This window comes from Coenobita brevimanus, chromosome 21, assembly GCF_032717465.1.
Source record: "Coenobita brevimanus isolate Jiangsu-jjx chromosome 21, ASM3271746v2, whole genome shotgun sequence".
Lineage (NCBI taxonomy): Eukaryota > Metazoa > Arthropoda > Malacostraca > Decapoda > Coenobitidae > Coenobita > Coenobita brevimanus.
This window is the reverse complement of record NC_136974.1, coordinates 14,473,666-14,496,214: the sequence shown is the minus strand read 5'-3', so window position 1 is coordinate 14,496,214 and position 22,549 is coordinate 14,473,666.

Here is a 22,549-nt window from a genome sequence, read left to right as displayed (position 1 = left end):
CGCCGTACCATGGTTCCAGCCCCAAGAGTTAAGAAACTTCTGATGCACACAACCAAGTTAGAGATTATCAAGATGAAGGGGGAGGGACAAGGAAACACCGCCATCGGGAAAGCCCTAGGACTGGCTGAATCAACTGTGAGGACAGTGTGGAAGAACCGTAATGCCATAAGGGCTCTAGTGAAGATGTATGGTGCCTCTGACCTAGACAGTCATTCGCGGGTGGGAAATCATGCAATGATACTATCGGAACGGTATCTTGCCACCTTCATAATGAGGAAGTAGAAGGAAGGTGTTCCACTGAATGGCAGATTTATTCAGAACCAAGCCCAGCTCTTTTACAAGGCAGCATCTCACAAGTTAAATGTGGACAAATCTTTCAGGGCATCAGTTGGATGGCTGGACCGTTTTCTGAAGTGCAAGGAACTCCATCACATCAAAGTGTCTGGTGAACGTGCCTCTGCCGACGAGCTGGCCACGAGAGACTCTCCTGCGATATTCAGAGCGCTTCTTGAAGAGGGTCAGTACACCAAGGACCAGATCTACAACATCGACAAAACATCGTTATACTACAAGGCCTTGTCCAAATCAACTCACATCGCTAAAAGACAGAAACAAGCCCCTGGTCGCAAGCTCCAGAAGTGTAAGATGACGGTAATGTTCGCTGTAAACATGTCCGGGAGCCATAAGATGAGGCCAGTTGTATACACAGCTTCATACCCAAGGTGCTACAAAAATCTCTTGAACATGGACTCAAGTGGCATGTACTGGTACAAGTCTGCAAATGGTTGGATGACCGAAAACATTATGGCAGACTGGTTAACAAGGCACTGCATCCCTGATGCCAGGGCCAAGTGTCGGGAACTTGGCATTCCATTTCCTTGTGCTGGACACTGCACCAAGTCACCCTCCATACCTAGAAGATCTGCTCAAGGATTGTCGTGCTGTGTTTCTGCTGCCCCGGGTCAAACCGGTGCTCGTCCTTAACTGCACTACCCTACATTCTCGATCAGACCACTTAACAATTTGGTGACCTGACCTAGTCGCCAGAGAAGTCGAGGCCCATCGTCATGTATCAGCATGACGTCCCCAACTTGAGGCGGTGCCTTCCCTTTCTTGGATGTCAGTTGACAATGTTGCTCCCTGAGGGATACTAGGTAGTCAGTGGTCCATCTCCTCCACAGATCTCATGAGATCTTTGTCACATATAGGAGACATCGGTTTTTTCTCGAATTAGTCCGCCAAATGACGTCCATGAGATCATCATCCCTGATTTCCTGTTTCGGGAACTGTCTAAGACGTCTAAGACGCCTCCCATTAATAAGTTGTGAAGGAGTAATAGGGAGTGGATCATCAAGGTTACCATATGTATATCCAAGTGGATGGTCATTGACTGTGGCCTTGAGTTCCAATAATATAGTATCCAACTCTTCACGGGTTACTAAAGCTCAACCCAGTATCTTTCTCAGGCCAGCCTTTAGGATGCCTGTCACTCTTCCCCAGATGGCACCGAACCTTGGCGCCCTGGCTGGTATAAACCGCCACTCACAGTTTACTTTTACCAGTTCATTCTGTAACCTCAGGTCGTTTTTTTAACTCCCTCAACACACTGGCTCCACTTATAAATGTAGTAGCATTATCACTGATTATGAGTTCAGGGAAGCCTCTCCTGCTACAGAACCGACAGAAGGCATGAATGAAGGACTCCCAGGAGAGGTTCGACACCGTCTCAATGTGTATAGTCCTAGTAACTGCACAGGTAAACAAGACTACATATAATTTTCCTACGGTACCTTTTTCTTTAATGGGTAGAGCACCTGTGTAGTCTACTAGTGTTACTTGAAATGGATTCACTTCCTGAATCTGAAAGTATGGTAATGGTGGAGCCTGTACAGCACTATATGGGGCACCTGGTAACCTTTTACAACTTATACATTTTCTTAAAACCTTCTTTACAACTTGGCTGATTCTAAGAATCAAAAATCTTTGTCTTATGTAACTTACAACATACACTTACTCCACTATGGCTACACACCTTGTGGCAGTACTCAGAAAGGAGAACCGCTAACCTGTGTTTACTACTGTAGGTATTAGGATAGGGTACTTTGCTTCATCTTTTAAGTCTGACAGCTGTAACCTACCTTTACAACGCGATAACCCATCTTCCATCTAGAGGCCTAACTGCCTTGCAACATAACTTGGTGTGCCCTTTCCAGTGGACAGATAATGGCAATCCTCAGGGCACTCTTCCATTTGAGCTAACTTAATCATTACTGATTCTATCTATCTATCTATTGCCAGACGCCTCAATCCCTTTTGGGGTGGCCACAAACAAATCGCCTCCAAGTCGCCCTGTCCCCCGCCATTTCACTCCCCTGCTCCCAACTCACACCCCCCTCTCTCATATACTGATTCTGCTGTCCTTAATTCCGGCACTGTTAAATAAGCTGGCATTGCCTCATGTGTTCTTTGTCTCCTATCTTTCAGTGTCTTGATAAATCTCAATACCCATGCCAACACATGCATATTGGTCCCAGTTCAGTATGGCAGGAAGGGTTACCAATACTGGCAATGACAGGGTCTCTTCAAGGAGACAACCCGTGGTGGCGTCCCCAACTTCCTCAAACGGACCGTTTTCCGGCCACATATTGTGGTGAGGTAGCCATGTGGGCCCTCCCCACCACAAAGAGGAAACTATTAAGGATGCATGTGATGTCCCTTTGGAAACCATATCACTGGGGTTGTCCTTTGTAGACACATAACAAAATTCAGCAACAGGGACTAATGCCTTTATTTCATCAGTTCTGTTCTGAACATATACAGGCAACAGTTTTTTACTAGACAACCAGTATAGGGTTATCTGGCTATCCGTCCAGAGGTATATGTTCTCTATGCTTAACTCGTCCGCATAGGCCTTATAAATATACTTGGCGAGATGAGCTGCTAGCATAACAGCAGTCATTTCTGATTTTGGTATAGTCAGGGGTTTAATGGGTGCTACTTTGGCCTTTGCCATAGCTAATCTACTACTTCCCTCACTGACTAAGTAGATTGCTGCACCATAAGCAGTGGTGCTTGCATCACTAAATAGATGAAGCATGACTTTTTTACTGTCAGTGACTTGACGGGGAAATGCAGTATTAGTACTGTTAATCATATCGTCATATATCCCTTGCCATTCAGCCTCCATATCTTCTGGTATGAGAAGATCCTACCCACACTCAGTACGCCATAGATCTTGTACAAATTTTCTTGCATGGATGGTCACTGGCAATAATACTCCCAGAGGGTCAAACACACCTGCAGTTACGCTCAACACCTCACGTTTTGTCACTACTATGGGTTTACTTTCGTATCCCTTCACCTGCAGCATGTCCTAGTCAGTTAGCCAATTAATGCCAAGTACCTTCGCCTTGTCCTGAACTTCAGAAGCCAGTCCCTTTAGGTGGAGTATCTCCAGCAATTTCACACTGTTTGTCACCCACTCTCTTAAGGACTAATTGGCACTTGAAAATACTCTCAGGGCATCCCAACACAGTTGTTGTAAAGCATCCTCATCTTCTTCCGTCCCTGGCAAATTGTCAGTATACAACCCTTTCCTTAATTTATCAGTCAAGGCCTTATCCTCCTGAACCACTGATAAATGTTTTTGTATGGTGGCATTCAAGAGGAATTGGGAACAAGTGGCTCCAAACAACACTGAACCTATATATCAAGTAAGGGCTATTTAGATTTAAAGGTTCAACAGGCCAAAGAAATTTAGTGGCATCCCTATCCTTTTCAGATAACCCCACCATAAGAAATGCCTTCTCGATGTCACTCACCCAGGCAAAATGATGACACCGAAAGCACAACAATATCTGTGTGAGGCCATTGACCAAAGATGGGCCTGCATGTAAGCAGTAATTCAGACTATATGCCCTCTCAGGCTTTCTAGCTGAACAATCAAACACTAACTGGTGTTGTTAAGCTATCTTTAGTGACGCCATGATGAGCTAGATAGTGTACAGGATGGCCTACCAGGCTCTTGTCCTCCACCTTTTCTATGAATATGGGCCTGCTTGTAAGGAGTCATTCAGACTATATGCCCTCTCAGGCTCTCTAGCTGAACAATCAGACACTAACTGATGTTGTTAAGCTATCTTTAGTGACACCATGATAAGCTAGATAGTGTACAGGATGGCCTACCAGGCTCTTGTCCTCCACCTTTTCTATGAATGCTCTTTCAAGTTGATCCTGGCTGACTTTACTATACTGTTTGCAATAGCTGGGATCCTTTATGAATTTACACTGCAAACCTCTTAATCTGCCCAAGGCTAACTTATCAGCGTTTTCTTTCCATGGTAATTCCACAACATGTTGTCCCTGTTCTTTGAGATAGTGCACCATCTCATAGAAGTTACCTAATATCTTCTCTCCTTTCTTATTGGTCTCATGGGGACTAATACCTATGTGAGCTAAGTCCCATAGATCCTTGATTTCTGGAGTAGTATTCCTGCCATCAATATTTGCCAACTCCTTTATCGGATCTGCTGCCAGTTTCAGAACAGTTACGAACTCTACATGAGTACCTTCTTCTTCTGACCGATAATTAAGTGCCACTCAGTGTATAACCATAAATTGTGGGTAACAATATTATGCCTCCTTCCCTTATATAGCCAGCATGTACAAAGTGATAATAAAAGTCCACCCCAATCAGCAGTTCGACCATATCCCCACTAGTGACATTTGGACCTGCTAACTTGTAGCCCCGAACCTTCAGATCCCACACGTTATGTTGCAGCCCCTTCCCTGGTTTATAGTTAGGTAGTTCATCTACAACCACCGCCCTCAACTTGCGCATTTTTCTACGATGGCGGTAAAACAACTCCATTACCTCATAACTCATCACTACCCATAGAGCCAGTAAATCCTTGCAGTTGTAAATGTTCCTTTCTCACCTTGTTTGCCTTCAAGTTTGCTAAACTTGATCTTAGAGCAAAGGTATGTTGTGAGCATTGATCTAATAAAGCCTTAACCATGTTCTGCTGGCCTATTTGAGTACCCAATGGAATCTGAATCATTGGCAACAACACTGCATTATGACTCAAAGCCACGGCCATTGTCACTGTTGGTTCTTGGGTTACTGTTTGTTCATGGGGTTCAGAACGAGAAGTTGAACACAAATAATTGTAGTGTTTCTGCTGGCAATGTCAGCATGGCTTTACTTTGGGATTTGTATAACACTGACTACCATGATCTGCCGACAAACACCCGACACATAGCTTCAATTGCTTTACTCTCTTTAATTTTGCCTTCTTTGTTTTATACTTTGCACACTTGGAAGTGAAAAAGTTACTACATGACAGTATTATGATACCAACTCTAACGTATGGAAGTGAAGCTTGGATGTTGTTGGAAGGACACAAGTCAAGAGTGAGAGCAGTGGAAATGAGTTATTTAAGAGGAGCCTGTGGAGTCACATGGAGAGACAGGGTGACGAATGAGGATATAAAGGAGCGTTGTGGTGTGGATGTGGATGTGATAGGAAGCGTTATGAGGAACACACTGAGGTGGTTTGACCATGTGGAGAGGATGGAGGGTGAAAGACTGACGAAGAGAGTGTATGTGAGTGAGGTGGAGAGGGGAAGAGGAAGGGGGAGGCTGAGGATGAGATGGAGGGATGGGGTGGAGAGGTATATGAGAGAGGGGGGGTGTGAGTTGGGAGCAGGACAGTGAAATGGCGGAGGACAGGGCGACTTGGAGGCGATTTGTTTGTGGCCACCCCAAACGGGATTGAGGCGTCTGGCAGTAGATAGATAGATAGACAGCCCAAAAATGTCCTGGTTTAAAACACAATTTCCATCCATTCCTCTGCGTAGGTTCAGCGTTTTTCACTTGCTTCACTGCATGTGCTGCCATAGCAGTCGCACCCATATGTTCCAAGGGCTTCTGTCAACTTTCAATATTACACATTTCCGTCTTTAGCACACTAACGTAATCATCCACATCTAACCACTTATGTTTAAGTTCACGTTTGATCACTTCCGAAAGTGTACTAGGGAGTTTATTATGCAACAAAACAGCACAAATTTTACTCACAGTCACTCCCATCGCACGTAGTTATTCTAACGCACATTCAGAGGATGCAGAAAAGTCTTTTAGTTCATTCACTTCATGAGCTGGAGGAGGTAAATTACATAATTTTGCAATGTGAGCAGCCTTAATGCGATCTTCTTTACCATAGATAGTCTTTAAAACTGTGACTGCTGATTCATAACTAGCTGCCACCAGACTGAATCCACTAATAATTCGGAGCGCTTCACCATTTAATTATTCCTTAAGATGTGTAAATTTCTGGATGTCTGTCAGATCTGTTCGGGAGAGCACACTACAGTCAAATAGCTCCCCAAAACGCAGCCACTGAATCGGATCTTCATCAAATATTGGCAATTTCAGAGAAGGCAATTTAATTCCCATTGCTTTCCGACTCTCCGCTTTCTCTTGCACTACCGAGTCCTTGGCAGGTAATTCTAGAGCACTTTCTAATTTGATCAAGTGTCTGTTGACCTTATTAACATACTCCATGTCACTGACCACTTCTTGTTCTAGGTCTTCATCTGGATATAATTCATATAATTCCTGATTGTAAGACTCGATCTCATTGAGGATCTTCTCAACTGTCACTCTCATACCTTTGATGTCATGAACATTTGCCGCATGTTCTATAAATTCTGTCAAGTTTGCGGTCAGTTTAGTGATAGCTTCCTTTTTGGCTGCTCTAAGCCTCATTAAAGATTTTATTTTATCCATTTTTAACGATAGGCCAATTAAGTGATAGAATATGACAGCAAATGCAGAATTTTAAGTTAAATGTAGTATTCCCTGGGCAAAATGCAAATAAAATAAAATGAAATAAAACTTGGTTGAAATTCTAAACTAAAATTTTGACAAATACTTTTGTCAAGCTTCCATGAAGGTAGTATGTTGGACAGTCCTGGAGATCAAACCCTGAACTGCCTCGCGAGCAGCTTGTTGTCCAAGAAAGCAATGTGCTCTATTCAGAAGACCATCCAACACCCTTTTGCTGCCTGGTACATCCAGGTGTACCTCATCCCATGACAGGTCAGACTGATTCATCCCCATGAAGATAAACCAAGCCTTTGCGAAGGGAAGATTTCTCCTCAGACGCAGGTCAACTCCGTTTCTGGCCCGGTTATACTCTTCATAGGTCGTGCCTCGGGGGTTTGTCCTTTTCTCGAGGCCGACAGTGAAACAGTGGCCCCCTGTCTTATCCTCGATTTCCTTAGGCAAGGCATCTGTATCAAGGGCCAACTGATTCAAGGCCATATCTTGGGACAAGTCATTCCCCCCGATGATCAGGATAGTCAAGTCTGGACTGTAAGTTATGAGGTCCTGGTACTCTCTACTATTTCTTATTGAGATGACCATGGCACCAGGCACGCCAAACTTGCGGGCATAAAAGGATGGAGCATCATCTGGATACTGCACCAGATGACCTAGCGGGAATCTCTGGACATACGAATGCCCAAAGAAGGCTGCTTTCTTTAAAGAGGATGGATAATCAACTGGGGAGGGTTCAAACCCTACCCTGACACCCCTCCAACCACACGCAGCCTCTCCGGGTGCCCCACACAGCATACGGTTGATCGCCGACACAGCAACAAACAATATTCTCGCTCTCACACCCGTAATAACCCCCTATCATATATCACTTGATATAATCCTGGTCACGGGACCAATTTATGTTAGTTATTATCACTGTAGGGGGTCTTAATTATTAACTAACATAAAGTGGAATAACAACTCACCATTACATACAGTATGTGGAATGGCATTTTGATCAGTACACACTATAAATATTCTAAGGCCTAATAAATATGCTGAGTACTTAGCTGTGGTGTTGATGGTATTAAGTGGCAGATTGATGACTGAAGCCGATTACTGGAGAAGGTTTGAGATGTGTGTTTACTGTCTGGTGGCAGGGAGAGAACTGAACAGCTTTGAGCTCTTCGTGCACGAAGTATATTAAAATTAAACATCATAAATGAATGTATAATTAAATATGTTATTTTCTCCATGACCATATTTATCTTTAGTGATAAATAATGTCTTACCCAGAATATACAGTATCACAAGTACTTATTTACAAAGAAATGTGCTGTCGTGGGTGGGAAAAACAAACCCAAAATCCATGACAGGCTGAGACCTCACACCTTAGAGAGAGAGTGAAAATGAAAGAATGGAGTGTGATGAGTGTTAGCGGAATGTATGTTTGGCTTGCATTGACAGTGTTGATGCCTCATGTTAGAAAACATAATATACACGATTATTGGCTCATGGACGATGTTGCTGCAAAGGCCAGTATTCGGTAAGTATATGCCATGTGACCGTATCTAGACATCATGAAGTACTTACATTTTTCCACGAATATGGGCCAACATTTGAACAATAGGCTGTGGAAAATTCACTCGATTCTGAAGATGATGAAGGAAAAATTACGATCTTTTTTCAGGCCATTCCAGAAGGTTGTTATCGACGAGTTGCTTGTTTTTTTCAGGGGACGTCTTGCCTTCATTCAGTACATTTCCTCAAAGGGACATTGTTTTGGAATAAAGTTCTTTGTATTGTGTGTTTAGAAGACTGGGTATGTGCTGGATTTCGTTGTGTATACAGCGAGTGATGCAGTGTTGTTGAAGGACGATCCCCATGGTTTCTCTGGCTCAGTTGTCAAGAAGCTAATGGACAGGTACTTTGGTGGCAACCATATCCTTTACACTGATAATTATTACACGGCACCAGGTCTTGCAAAGTACCTGCCAGAACACCAAATTGGATCATGTGGCACTGTCCTTGCAGAAAGGAAGCATTGGCCATCCTTTCCCAAAGGCACCATGAATGGGGAATGCAGGACCTTGAAATCAGGTAAACTTCTAGCAATTTACTGGCATGATAAGAGAAAGGTGAATGTCCTCTCCACAGTCCATGAAGGTAAGTTGATTGACACAGGCAAGGTCTATAGGAAAATGAGGCAGCCAGTCTTCAAGCCTGATGCTGTTATCAACTATAATGTAAACATGCAACTCATCGATAAATCAGATATGCAGATCAGCACCATTGACTACCTGAGGAGGTGTTGTAAGTGGTATAAGAAGGCATTCCTATGTGTACTGGACATCTGTGTACTGAGTGACTTCATTCTGTACAAGGATGTTACACAGACTAGCACATCCCTCAGACAGTTCAAGAAGGATGTAATTTATGGCCTTCTGGAGAGGTATGGACAGATAATCCTTGTGTGAAACGGAGGCACAGTATACAGCAACTGCCTGACCACCTGCAGTGCAGGGACTACCTCAGCAGGCATTTCATGGAAATACTACCTCACACACCTGCAGGCAAGGAAACCTTCCAACATTGCTGTGTTTGCACCAGTTCATCATGCAGACCACAGCAGTACCATATGACAAGGTGGTGGTGTGGTGAATGTGAGGTGGCACTGTTCACCGACTATTTCTTCAATTTCCACTCAAAGACTGAGTGGTACGAGTCTGGGTATTATGCATAAGTTAGTTTTGTACATACCAGTATGATGTTTTTCATTGAAACAGAAAAATTTATTTCACTGCTCTGCATATACTGTATATATGTGAATAATGGAGGCAGAAAGTATGTTTCATGATAAACTCGCAGCCTTATTTTATTTTGAAAACAATTGTTTATACATATTTCTTATGATGAAAAATATAACTCAAAGGAAAGAAGAAGTCATAGTGGTAAGTACAGTATTTCCGTTTGTGGGCAGTACGTAAATGACTGCCGGTACTTGGTTCACAATTTTTTTTTTTTTTTTTTTTTGTAGTAGTACTTGTAGTGGTAGTATGTGTTGTAGGTGTGGTAGTAATAGTAGTAGATGTGGTAGTTGTAATAATAGTAATTGTGGTAGTGGTTGTAGTATTTGTAGTAGTGGTAGTTGTAGTATTAGTAGTAGTTGTTGTAATTGTAATTGTACTTTTACTTCTAGTTATAATAGTATTATTTCTAGCAGTTGTAATACCCAGACTTCTACTTGCTCAGCAATGCCAAAATCGAGCAACAATCCTAGCCAGACATACATTTCCATCTGTGTGTGTGTGTGTGTGTGTGTGTGTGTGTGTGTGTGTGTGTGTGTGTGTGTGTGTGTGTGTGTGTGTGTATTTACCTGTTTGTATTTGCCTATTTGTAGTATACAGGAATTGAGCAATGCTCGTGTTGTCCTGTCTCCATATCCACATTTATCAAGTCTACCTTTACACACATGAATGTTTTTCTCATGCACCACCTCTTTGTCTAAGTCATTCCAAATATTTAAGTATTTACCTAATATACCTAATTGTAATATACACAGAATGTACTATGCTTGTGGGTTTCGGTCGCTGTTTCTCAGTATGTCAAATTTAGCTTTAAACTCGTTTAAGTTTTTAGACTGGACGATCTCTTTGTCCAGGCTATTCCATAAGTCTATACTTCTGTAAGGAAAGCTATATTTCTTGATATCCTTCAAGCAGCTTGACTTTTTCAATTTCATTCCGTGTCCTCTTGTTGCTCTCTTATCCCATACAAACAGATCTTCTTTGTCAATTTTATCTACTCCCACCATGGTCCTGAACACTGCAATCATGTCTCCCCTCTTTCTCCTTTCCTCTAAGGAAGGCAAATCCAGTTTTTCCAGCCTCTCTCTGTATGACAGGTCTGTCAGCCTGGGGACCATCTTGGTTGCTGTTCTGTCTGTTCTCTAAATCTTGTTTATATCTTTCTTTTTGTGTGGGGACCACACTACCGCTGCATATTCTAACCTGGGGCGGATCATGGCCACTATCAATTTTTTCATCATTTCCTCATCCATATAATGAAATGCTACTCTTATGTTAGTCAAGAGTTTATAAGTCTCTCCAACTATCTTGTTAATGGCTTTTCTGGTGACAAACTATCTTGGACCAGCACTCCCAAATCTTTTTCTTCTCTCCTTTTTGTGATTAATTCATTACCCAACAAATAATTCAGTGATGGCCTCCTGGTACTTTTACCCATTTCTAATATTTTACATTTCTTTACATTAAATTTCATTTCCCACGTCTGGCTCCAATTGTGTGTCCTATCCAAATCCTCCTGCAGTATTTTACAATCCTCCTCAACCTCTACCTTCCTCAAGATCTTTACATCATCAACAAACAGACTTGCATAACTGTTCACTTAATCTACCATATCATTTACATAAATCAGGAACATTACTGGTGCCAACACTGAGCCTTGAGGGACTCCACTTGTTACTTCCCTCCATCCAGACATCCTATCCTTTATTACTGTCCTCATTTGTCTGTCTCTCAAAACGTCTCTCATCTGTTCCAGAAGTTTCCCCTTTAGTCCTCCTATATATTCTAGTTTCCACATTAGTCTCTTTTGAGGTACCTTGTCAAAGGCCTTCTCTAAGTCTAAGTACACACAATCCACCCAACCATCTCTCTCCTGTACCACGTCAATCGCTCGAGTAAAAGCTCAACAAGTTAGAAACACATGACCTTCCACTTCTGAATCCAAACTGACATTCAGCCAAAATATTCATCTCTTCCAGATATTTTATCCATCTGTCTTTCAGGATTCTCTCACACAATTTTGCGACCATGCTGGTTAGAGACACTGGTCTATAATTCAGGGGTTCTTCCCTGTTTCCTCCCTTGTAAATTGGCACTACATTTGCTTTCTTCCATTCTTGTGGAACTTTCCCCTTTTCCAGTGAGCATATGATTAAACTGTGAATTTTATCCACCAGTTGTTCTCTGCATTCCTTCAGTACCCAGTTATAAATTCCATCACGTCCTGGGGCTTTCCTTACATCTTGAGTTTCCAGTAATTTATACACTTCCTGTACCTCCACTTTTATATCTTTCATCACCGGAACATTTCTAATCACTCCCTCCCCTTCCACAAGCTCCTTTTCTTTAGTGAAAACTGACTGGAAACATTTGTTCATTATTTCTGCTTGCATTGCCGCATCCTTAAAGGCCTCTCCTTCTACTTTCAGTTTGGTGATTCCTTCCTTTTGTTTCAGTTTGCCATTAACAAATCTATAAAACATTTTGGGTTCATCCTTGCATTTGTCTGTTACACCTTTTTCAAAATTCCTTTCATCTTCTCTACTATTCTTGTGTATTCATTTCTTGTTCTTTTATATTCTTCCTTTGTTCTGTTGTTACCTCTCTTTCTCCAATTGTTCCACGCCTTATCTCTCTCTTTTTTTGCTATCATACACCTTCTATTAAACCACTCCTTTTTCCTGTTTTCTTTCCCTCTTACTCTTGGTACAAATTTTTCCACTCCCAAATTATAGAGGTCTAGAAAGATATCCCACTTCCTCTGTATCTCTCTTGTTTCTCTGAATTTTCTCCAATCTGCATTTTCAAAAAAGTTTCTCAGTCCTGTAAAATTTGCTTTCCCAAAGTTGTACCTTCCCTGTCTATGAAGCTCGTCTCTTGGCACGACGTTCCCTATTAACATCTGGAACTCAGTGACCACATGATCACTTTTTCCTAAAGGACAGAGATACAGTAGAACCTCTTTGGTCCAGATCCCTTTAATCCGGATTTCTGTTAATTCGGACAAAATTTAAAAATAGTAAGCTCCAAAAATATGTTGAAAGTAATTCTAAAGTCATTTTCAGTATCGGCGCGGAAAGCGATCATCATTCGTTTAGTCTCGGATCACGCTAGGTTGCAACATGGGCGCCTGTTTAAACACACGCTAGCATTCATTCCATCAACTAGTTCACCAACCATTTATATTTTTACGCTGTATTTCAAAAGTTAATCCTCCTTACCATGCCCCTTAATGCAAGTGTAGCTTCTGCAATGAATAAAGTTGTTAAAAGGAGGAGTTTGCTTACACAAAAATGGGTCAGAATATTCTGCAGTGTTTAATGATTACTGTAGGTTATTTTTTGTACTTAAATGTGCTTTACTTGTACATCAAACATTAGCTTCTTGCCCAGATGGGCGTTATCAATATGCCAAAGATGACAATGTATTTTTTGCCTACATAAGTTTTATTTTTATTCCAAATATTACAGTTAATTAATTAATTAATTTTTTTGCCTACACGTGCCTTAGTCACTTACTACAATTTAAAATGTAGGCTAGTTTCTTGTCATGGCCTTACCTGTAAATTATGCAGTACAAAACTATCGTACAAGATTAGTTTGGTTATTTTAGTATCCTTTCATCTTTTGCAGTTACATAGGGTTGACACATGCCACTTATGTTAATAATTAACAAACATACCATATGTAGATAGTTTTTGGTTTGAACTGGAGATTACCCTGATGGTCCGGACAATCTGCTAATTCGGACAACCCTTCCCACCATATAGTCCGAATGAGAGAGGTTCTACTGTATTTCAATGATTCTATTACATCAGGTTCTTTGGTGAACAGTAAATCTAACCTTGCTGGTGTGTCCTCACCTCGAAACCGTGTCTCTTCTTTGATCCATTGCGTCATCACATTATTCATTATTATATTTAATAACATAGTGCCCCACGAATCTTCGGCGCCTCCCGAGTACCATTCCTCCCAGTTCACCTCTTTACAGTTAAAGTCACCCACCAAAATTATATTATTGCTTTTCTCAATTATTTTTTGCAAGTAGCTAGTCATATCTGACAACATCTCATGGTATTCGTCATCCTTCCATGCTCTCGTCTTTGGGGGAACATACACTACCGCCATATCTCTCTTAACATTCTCTCCAGTTTATAATTTCATACATATCACTTCAGCCCTGCCTTCTCCCATTTCCACAGTATCTACATTTATGTTGTTCTTCACTGCTATCATCACTCCTCCTCCCTTTTTTTCTTTTCTGTCTTTTCTCCACAGTTTGTATTTACCATCTCCCAAATGAACATCAATATCTTCTCTTAATTTGGTCTCTACAAAGCACATGACATCAGGTTCATGTTCTCTCAAGAAATCGTTAATTTCGATCCTTGTCGATATGAAACCATCAACATTAGTATATATTACCTTCAAATTATTTTTGATGTTTTTAATACCCTATTCTCTCCTACTCTCTGTCCGTACCACTTCCTCAACTTCTGATCTTTCACAGCCATCCTCCTTAGTTTCCTTCATTTCTAATTTCCTTAAATACCATTTCCTTACTTTCATATCCAATACTCTCCAAAAAAAAGTATTACATTCTTCCTCTGTCCTCTTATCATTTTTTTCCTTTACTTCTTCCTTTAATGATTTTAAAACTTCTCTTTCTTCTTCATTCAGATCTTTTCTTATTATAATATTTTCCATCCTCGCCTCTTTGCTTAATTTCCAGGTCACTTTAAGTATCTCATTTATTAGACTTTCTGATGTAAACTTGACTCTCATTGGTCTTGTTTCCCCTTTCTTATAAGGCCCTATCCTCCTTACTTCCTCAATTTCTTTTACCCACCTGTCTCCTTCGGGGTCAATCTTGCCTAATATTCCTTTCACCAGGTTCGTGTCTCTCTCGAGTCTTACGAACCTAACCTTTTCTTCCTCTTCCCTGTTTCCAAATACTACCACACATCTGTTCCTTTCTACAGTTTCTCTCACTGTTTTCTCTTTTTTCTTCAGTATTTTCACTACATTTTCTTCCATTTTTTTCTTGTTTATTTCCCTTTCTTCCTGAATGATCTCTCTTAAGCTGACCACTTCTTTCTGTTCTTCTTCTACGTGTGCCCACTTTGCCTTATGCTCTTCTAATACACTACTCACCTTCTCCATTTTATTAGTACTCTCTTCTAGTTTCCTCCTCAATTCAACATTTTCACGCTTCAAATTTCTAATCTCTTCATTCGCTGTTTTGTTGGATTGGATCAGACTCTGTATGGTAGTATCCGTATTTTCAGACACATCCTTTATCACTAGATTCTCTACTTTCTTTTCAAGTTCACTAATCCTCATAATTAATGTTTTAACCAGGTCCATGACATTGGTATTTTTTATCAAATCCTTGAAATTCGAGTCCCTCATTGTTTACATTTTCGGCCATGTTTGATGTTGGTTAAGTACCAAAACAGCTGTTACCGAAAAAAAACTACAAACATTCATGTATACTCTAGCCAATAAATCTGTACATTTTTGGTAGTCTATTAACTTTCATTATTTTAAATTTAAAACAAGACTTTAGGAGACAGGATAGACAAAATTCCTGAAACTACTTAAGCTTAGCAGCGATGGCTGGGATGTTTGCTCTCTCCGGCTTTTTCTCCGTGTGTGTGTGTGTGTGTGTGTGTGTGTGTGTGTGTGTGTGTGTGTGTGTGTGTGTGTGTGTGTCTGTGTTTGTGTGAGAGAGAGAGAGAGGGAGAGAGTGAGCAAGAGAGAGTGCATGAGTGTCTGTATGTCTGTAAGGCGGAAAGAGATGAGCAGCCTGAGTTCAAGGTCGTTGCTACTGTGACCTGCCTTCATGCATCCAATATGACCGATTACGGAAAAATATTCACGGAAACAGTGTTTGTAGTGGATTTTTGTCTCTTGGAAGTGTTATCAAAGTGATATCATTGTGGTGGGCTAGTGTAAACCTTTGTTGTGTCACCAAACCTCCGCCACGCATACAGACACCTGCAAAAAAACAACAAAATTTGCCCTTATTCCCCACTCACTCACTCTCCCTACATGCACTTCACGGACCATCTGATGCCATCAGCTTGAAGGATGGCGTAATATGAGACCTAGTTTGTTATAACTGGTTAAGTATTAACAGATATGAAGATTTAAATATAGACGATTTTGCCGATTTCTGTCAAAAATGCCTGGCTGTGGGGAGCACTCATGACAACATCTTCCGGATGGGAGGGGTTAATCCCATACGGGTTGGCCACAAACAGATCGCCTCCATGTGTCCTGGTCCCCCGCCATTTCACTGCCCTGCTCCTAGGTCACACCCTTCTCTCACATACCTCTCCACTCCATCCCTCCATCTCATCCTTGGCCTTCCCCTCTCTCTCCCTCCCTCCGCCTCACTCACATACACTATCCTCATTAGTCTCTCACTCTCCATCCTCTCCACATGGCCAAACCTCCCGAGTGATTTCTCCTAACACCTTCTATCACATCCACACCACAATGCTCCATCATTTCTTCATTTGTCAGTCTGTCTCTCCATGTAACTCCACATGCTCCTCTCAAATAACTTATTTCTTCTGCTCTTACTCTTGACTTGTGACCTTCCAACAAGGTCCAAGCTTCATTTCCACATGTCACAGTTGGTATCACAATACTATCATGCAGTGACTTTTTTACTTCCATGCTCAGTTCCCTGTTTCTTATCACTGCTTTCAAAAGAACCAGCAACCTTTCTACTTTTTTGCACCTTTTCAAGCACATCAATCTCCAAACTCCCATTTTCACTCATCACACTGCCGAATTACAGTACTTAAATGCACTTATATTTTCTAATTCCTCATCATCCAACATCACTGTGCATCCAGTGTCTTCATTTCTCTCAAAGACCATAACTTTACTCTTCCTACATTCACCTTTAGATTCTGTTTCTTATACACTCTTCCAAACTCATTCACCAAGCCTTGCAGTTCCCCTTCATCTTCACCCAACAATACAGTATCATCTGCAGACAACAGTACAGGGAGTTTCCAATTGCTGCCCCATCTCATTAAAGCTGCTCTGACTTCCACTGTCCTGCCCTTGTATGTCTTTTATAATTCCATCCGTATTACAGATTGAACAACCATGGAGACATAACACATCCCTGTTTCATTCCAACATTCAAATAGACAAATTCACTCATTTCACAATCCACGTGCATCCTTAGCTCCCTCATACATACTTTTCACTTGTAAATACGGTAAAAGTCCTCCAATCCGACCACCAATAATCCGAATATCCCAATACTCAGAATTCTTCAAGGTGAAATTTTTTCTAATTTTTCTGGGCTTTTTTTCGAATTTTTCTAGACTCTGTCTAAGGATTTATCTGGCTTGGACTTGCTCTTGGACTTGTATGTAGCCTACCTGCCTGCAACTATTCAGCTATGCTTCTATGTATTTCCAGTGAGTGAAACAGTTGCCCATATAATCTGAAGTGTTTATTTAATGATCATGTACATATTACTAATGTTTTCAAAGGTCTCTCCAAATAGTCCAGAAAAAAAACAAAAAAAAAAAAACAGTTTCCCAAAAGACCCTTGGTCCCCTGCCATTTGGATTAAAGGACTTTTACTGTAATTTGTAATATTTGCATATCCCTGCTTTATCTCGTAAATGCAATTATAGTATCAAGTAAAGTAAAAATATATACAGGTACTGTTCAGCAATCCCTTGGTTATCACATTCTTGGTTATAGAGGTTTTCATTATCATTGCTAAAAGAAAAGCTGTACTCCTGCCATTATTGCACATCTCTTGGCTAAAAAACTTCATTATCATGCACCTGAGCTGGTTTCTGCCAACGAAGATGGTGCAAAATCTGTCATTTTTATGGCTTTGAGGAATTCAGAAATGAAGCACTACTCAAGGAGTTAAGCCTAGGTGGTGGAGACCACTAACACTTTACCCCTGAATCTCAGAACCCCTTACCTCAAGCCCATCTCAGGTCACAATATGGTACATGTTTCTTCCTTATTGTGCTCTTTTCACCATTTTCTAATAACTTAACCATGCCTATGTGTATTTCTAATACTTATCTTAATAGTATTTATACATTTACTGAGTCTAAACTGTTGTAAAAGGGAAAATTTTGGTTTACAAGTGGGGTTCCCAGTGCCAGTTAGGATAAATCTCATAGGTTCTGTGCTTCCATTATCACGCAAGTTTATTATCGCACAGTAGGCATGGTGGGTACCAATTAATCATTATGACCAAGAGATCACTGCATATCAGATCCTATGTGTGCATTGATCATTATTGCTCTTTCCAGTGGGGGCATTCAGAGTGTCATCTTCTGCCTATCTGGTGAGCCATACTTGGCCCTGATCTCAAAACTACAATGTACAGTAACCATATCACTGTTCTATATGTCTGGGTAAAGTTATGAGATTGGCAAGATTATAGACCATTCATCACTAAAATACTCGTTAATAAAAAATACCACACCCATGATTGAATCTTTTCACTGGCTGTTTTGCAGTTGCATAAATAGGTCTTCTATCTGGCAGTCCCTTAACACAGTAACTTCAATACATTATTAATGAGCTCGGTGGAGTTGCCTTTCATATCTACATTCGTATCATATATCAGAGTAAGAGTAGTGCATTTTTGAAGCCTGTCATTTCTTTAGTTTTCTTAAATTTAATATACACCAAATACCTGTACCACCATTTGACATTTGTCTTTTAGGTAATACATGGCTCATTTTCTAGTAGCTCTTGATGCAGGTGGATGTGCATGTGGCTACTTGAGCAGAGGACCATTGTGGCCACAGATCAGGTTTCAAGGCCCAATATTTGTTTGATTCTTATGATGTATCTTGATTTATACAATGTTTTAGGGGACAAAAAAAAATTACAAGTTAACCTAGGGTGTGAGTGGCTTAATGATATTAGTTGCATTACTTCCTTCACTGTGTTGACATACTCTGTATCTCATTTCATTCAGTTTCCTGATAATTTTGTTCACCTCTGGGAAGACTGAACTGGATGATGATGCAGCCTTCATTAATCCCCTCCAGTGTGGGGGTGTTCTAATTATAGTAAAATAATTAGGTCACAGCAGGAATAAAACTCAAGGCATATCATTGGGCTGAGAGAGTTAAACTCCTGACATCACTTTCTCTATCAGAGGCTCATATTGGGTCTTACCTGATCTTCATTAGCAACATACTCTGCAATTTATTATACCATCCATTCTGAAGGAAGGATTTTAGCTTACATGATAGGACCATCGAATTCTAAACAACACTGGAGATTGTACAACATCTTTCTGAATTACACATTAACCCGCCCCATCCTGACGTTTTTTAACCTTTTTTTTTTTTTTTTTGGCTCAAACATCTGCTTTTGGTGAGAAACATCGAAAATTCATTGAGAAATCTCTCATCTGATGTTTAAAATACTCGATTTAGGTACAAGTACTTCCTTACCTGACTGGGTTTTCTAACAGGCTGGCACCAAAGAAAACGAGTTCTATGGGAGGGTAACTATTTTATCCACTCATAAACAGTATTTATTTATTTATCTGGTACGAATTTATATGTAGTTCAAGAGTATATTGGTTTTCAAACAGTAATATAGGCATTATAAGCATAGTTTCACTCACTAACTCATCACCATTCATGACCTTTTTTTTCCCACATTACCTGATCATCATTTCTGACTGTTTCTTCCTCTAATGCTATTTAAACTTTGTCCTCCACATTGTCATCGATTGGGGAATCACTCTGGCCCTGAATGTCTTTATTGGCCAGGTCACTGATAATAAGTGAATTGCCGAGACAATGGCGTGCGCGGGGGGGGGAGGTTATGTGGTGTAAGGCATTGTTCCTGCTTGGCATCTTGTAGAGGAATAGAGGAAGGTGTCCCGTGTATACATGCCAAAAATCACTCGCGAAAATTGAAAATTGTGCAAATTAGGGACCTTGCAATGTTGCCGCGTTAATTCACATCGCCGGGACGGCGCGGGTTAACCCCTAAAACGCGGCTGTGTACGGCCGATCCCCCCACTGTGGCGGGGTTGTAGCGGGGTCTGAGTACCTGTGGGAAAATATTTGCCAAAAATCAGAGATTAACCCTAGAGCCTTAAAATTTTTATGGCATATAGTACTTACATTCAGCTTTCTCATGAGACACATGTTGAGCCTTCATGGACTACCAAATGACTTGTGAAGACTTGCAAAGTTGGGTAACAAAGTCTTCACTTTCACACCTCCAGAAACCCGGTTTTCTTTCTACCACAGCCTCAATCTGTCACAGTACACTTTATACAACAATGTACAGGTTGTTTGGAATCCGTATTTGTACAATAAGCACTGAAAATAAGGCTAAAATGAACGGAGCGCACGGCCGACATGCAGCGCGGTGGCGATCTTCCCGTCACTATTGACACATTTGCCTTTTCACGGCTAAAAACACGTATACTACATTATTTTCCATCATAGTACTTCGCAAACGTTCACTTGTCACTATTACGGCCATAAAAATCACTATCACTGCCAGTATTGTGGATCGGGACTGAGGAAGACCACCGCGGCGCGAGATTATTCAGCCTTACGGCAGGCACTTTATTCTCGCTCCGGTCGGCCACTCGCACTTCATTTCTATCACTCACTTTCACTGTAGCTGTCCGTTTTTTGCCTTATTCATCAGTGTCACTGTCCATTGTTATAAAAATAATATTTTCTACACAACAAACTGTCACTGTCAGAACATAGAATAGGAACATATGCTTTCAACTTCTTACACTGGAGTGACTGTCACTCACAATACTTATATTATTACTATGTACAATTATTTACACCAAAAAACACTGTCACTGTCAGTGCTTTTACAAGTACATACACTAATTTACACTCATCAGACTGTCACTGTCAGTACGTAAAAGAAAACTAAACATTAGTATCACTGTCACTCTCAGTAGTATTTCCAAGAATCTTACCCTTATTTTCAATATCTAGTCAGGCTGTGGTAGTCAAAGAAACACGGGTATGCGCAGAGGGGAATTTTGCACTCTTTGCACTGCAAGGAGGTGTGCCTAAAGGTTCTGTCCTGCCTGGTAGTGTGGCTGCACACATGACACCTCCTCAGTGCTTTTCCCCTCTTGGCAGTGGCTGGCAGTGGCTCCAGACGGTGTCGCTGAAGGTAGGCCTGACACTGTAGGCGGTCTGGAGGTGTCTGAGGGTGGCGTTTGGGACCTGTTGCAAGTACCTGGCCATAACACTGAAGCAGCTGGTAGACACAAGTCTTAGAAAATCTTCGGAGAGAGTAGTTTGCTGGCTTCCTGTTCTTGATTTTATACAGGATGAAGGCGTTCAGCATGCACATATCAATCAAGTGCAAGAACACCTTCCTGTACCAACGACGATTCTTCCTCAGGCATAGTCTATCTCTCCGATCATCATGTCAGACTTGTCCACCAGCCGCATATTGACGTTGTAGTCAATGACAGCTTCAGGCTTCATCACAGGCTCGCCAGTCCTTCTGTCGAACTTCCCTGTGGCCAACATTTCCCCCTTGTGTACTGTGGTGAGCACATTCACGACTCTCTTATCATGCCACCTGATCGCAAGCATCTTGTCAGTTTTCTTCAGGTGCACGTCTCCCCGCTTTGATTTTTCAGCCTCGGGGAAGGCAGGGTAGTGTGCCCTATTGCTCCTGACAGTGCCACAGGATCCGACGCCGTGTTCAGAAAGGTACTTGGCGAGTTTAGGAGCTGTATAGTAATTGTCCGTATACAGGACATGATTCTCGCCAAAGTACTTTTCCAAAAGCACTTTCACCACAGAACCAGAGAATCCAAGGGGGTCAGTCTTGTCCAAATCGACATTGCTGGCGGTGTAAATCACGAAGTCTAAGATGAACCCCGTCTTGCAGTCGCACAGCACGAAAAACTTGATTCCAAAGCGGTGCCGTTTGCTTGGAATATACTGCACAAACCAAAGACGGCCCCTGAACAAAACCAAGGACTCGTCAATCACCACTTTCTTGAAAGGGCGCAGGAACCTCGTAAACTTATCCTTGATCAAGTTCAGGATTCCCCTCACTTTCCATAATGGGTCAGTTCGGGAAGGCTCATCATTGTTCGCGAAGTGAAGGTAAGTCATGAGCTGCCTAAAACGATCACGGCTCATGTATTTATTGAAGATTGGTGTTGGGCAAAGATCGTCTGAACTCCAGTATTCCTCCAGCTTATGTTTCCAGTTGTGGGGCATCAATAACAACCCAATAAATACAAAGAGTTCCCTGATCGTTAGAGGCACCCATGCTGCCATCCGCGATGTGGATGGCGTTGCCGCCTCACCTTCTCCTTCGCGAACTGCAGCAGATTGCCCCTCGTGCCTGTTCGTCTCGGTACAGATCTGCTCCATTACCTCGTTGTCAAGGAAGGCCAACAGGTAGTCCAAGCATTCACCATCCTCTTGGACAGGGAAGTCAGCCTGAACTCCACACCCACTGTCATCAAAGGGCAGATCTTCCGGCACAAAATCTGAGCCCTCTGACCACACGAAGGCATCAAGAGTGCCCTGCCTAGGCTGGGAGGTGCTGGGGGCGGCGGGGGGTGAGGCAGGTCGTGTGGGAGTGGGTGAGGCAGGCGGTGAGACAGTGCGTGAGGCAGAGGCTGTCCTAGGTCGTGTTGGTGTAGTGGTGGTGGTGATGGAGAGATTATCTGAGGATTCAAGGTCACTCGCGGTGGCATGACTGGCGAGTTGCCTAGTGCGAGTTTCCTTACGAGCTAGCCTTACACTAGGGGACAAAGTTCTAGCTCTACTACCACGAACACTGGGCCTACGGAAACCTCTACTACGTAAAGTTGAAGGTCTGCTTCCCTTCCGAGGTGGTGAAGGCGACTCTGAAGACTCAGGAGACAGGGCAGCT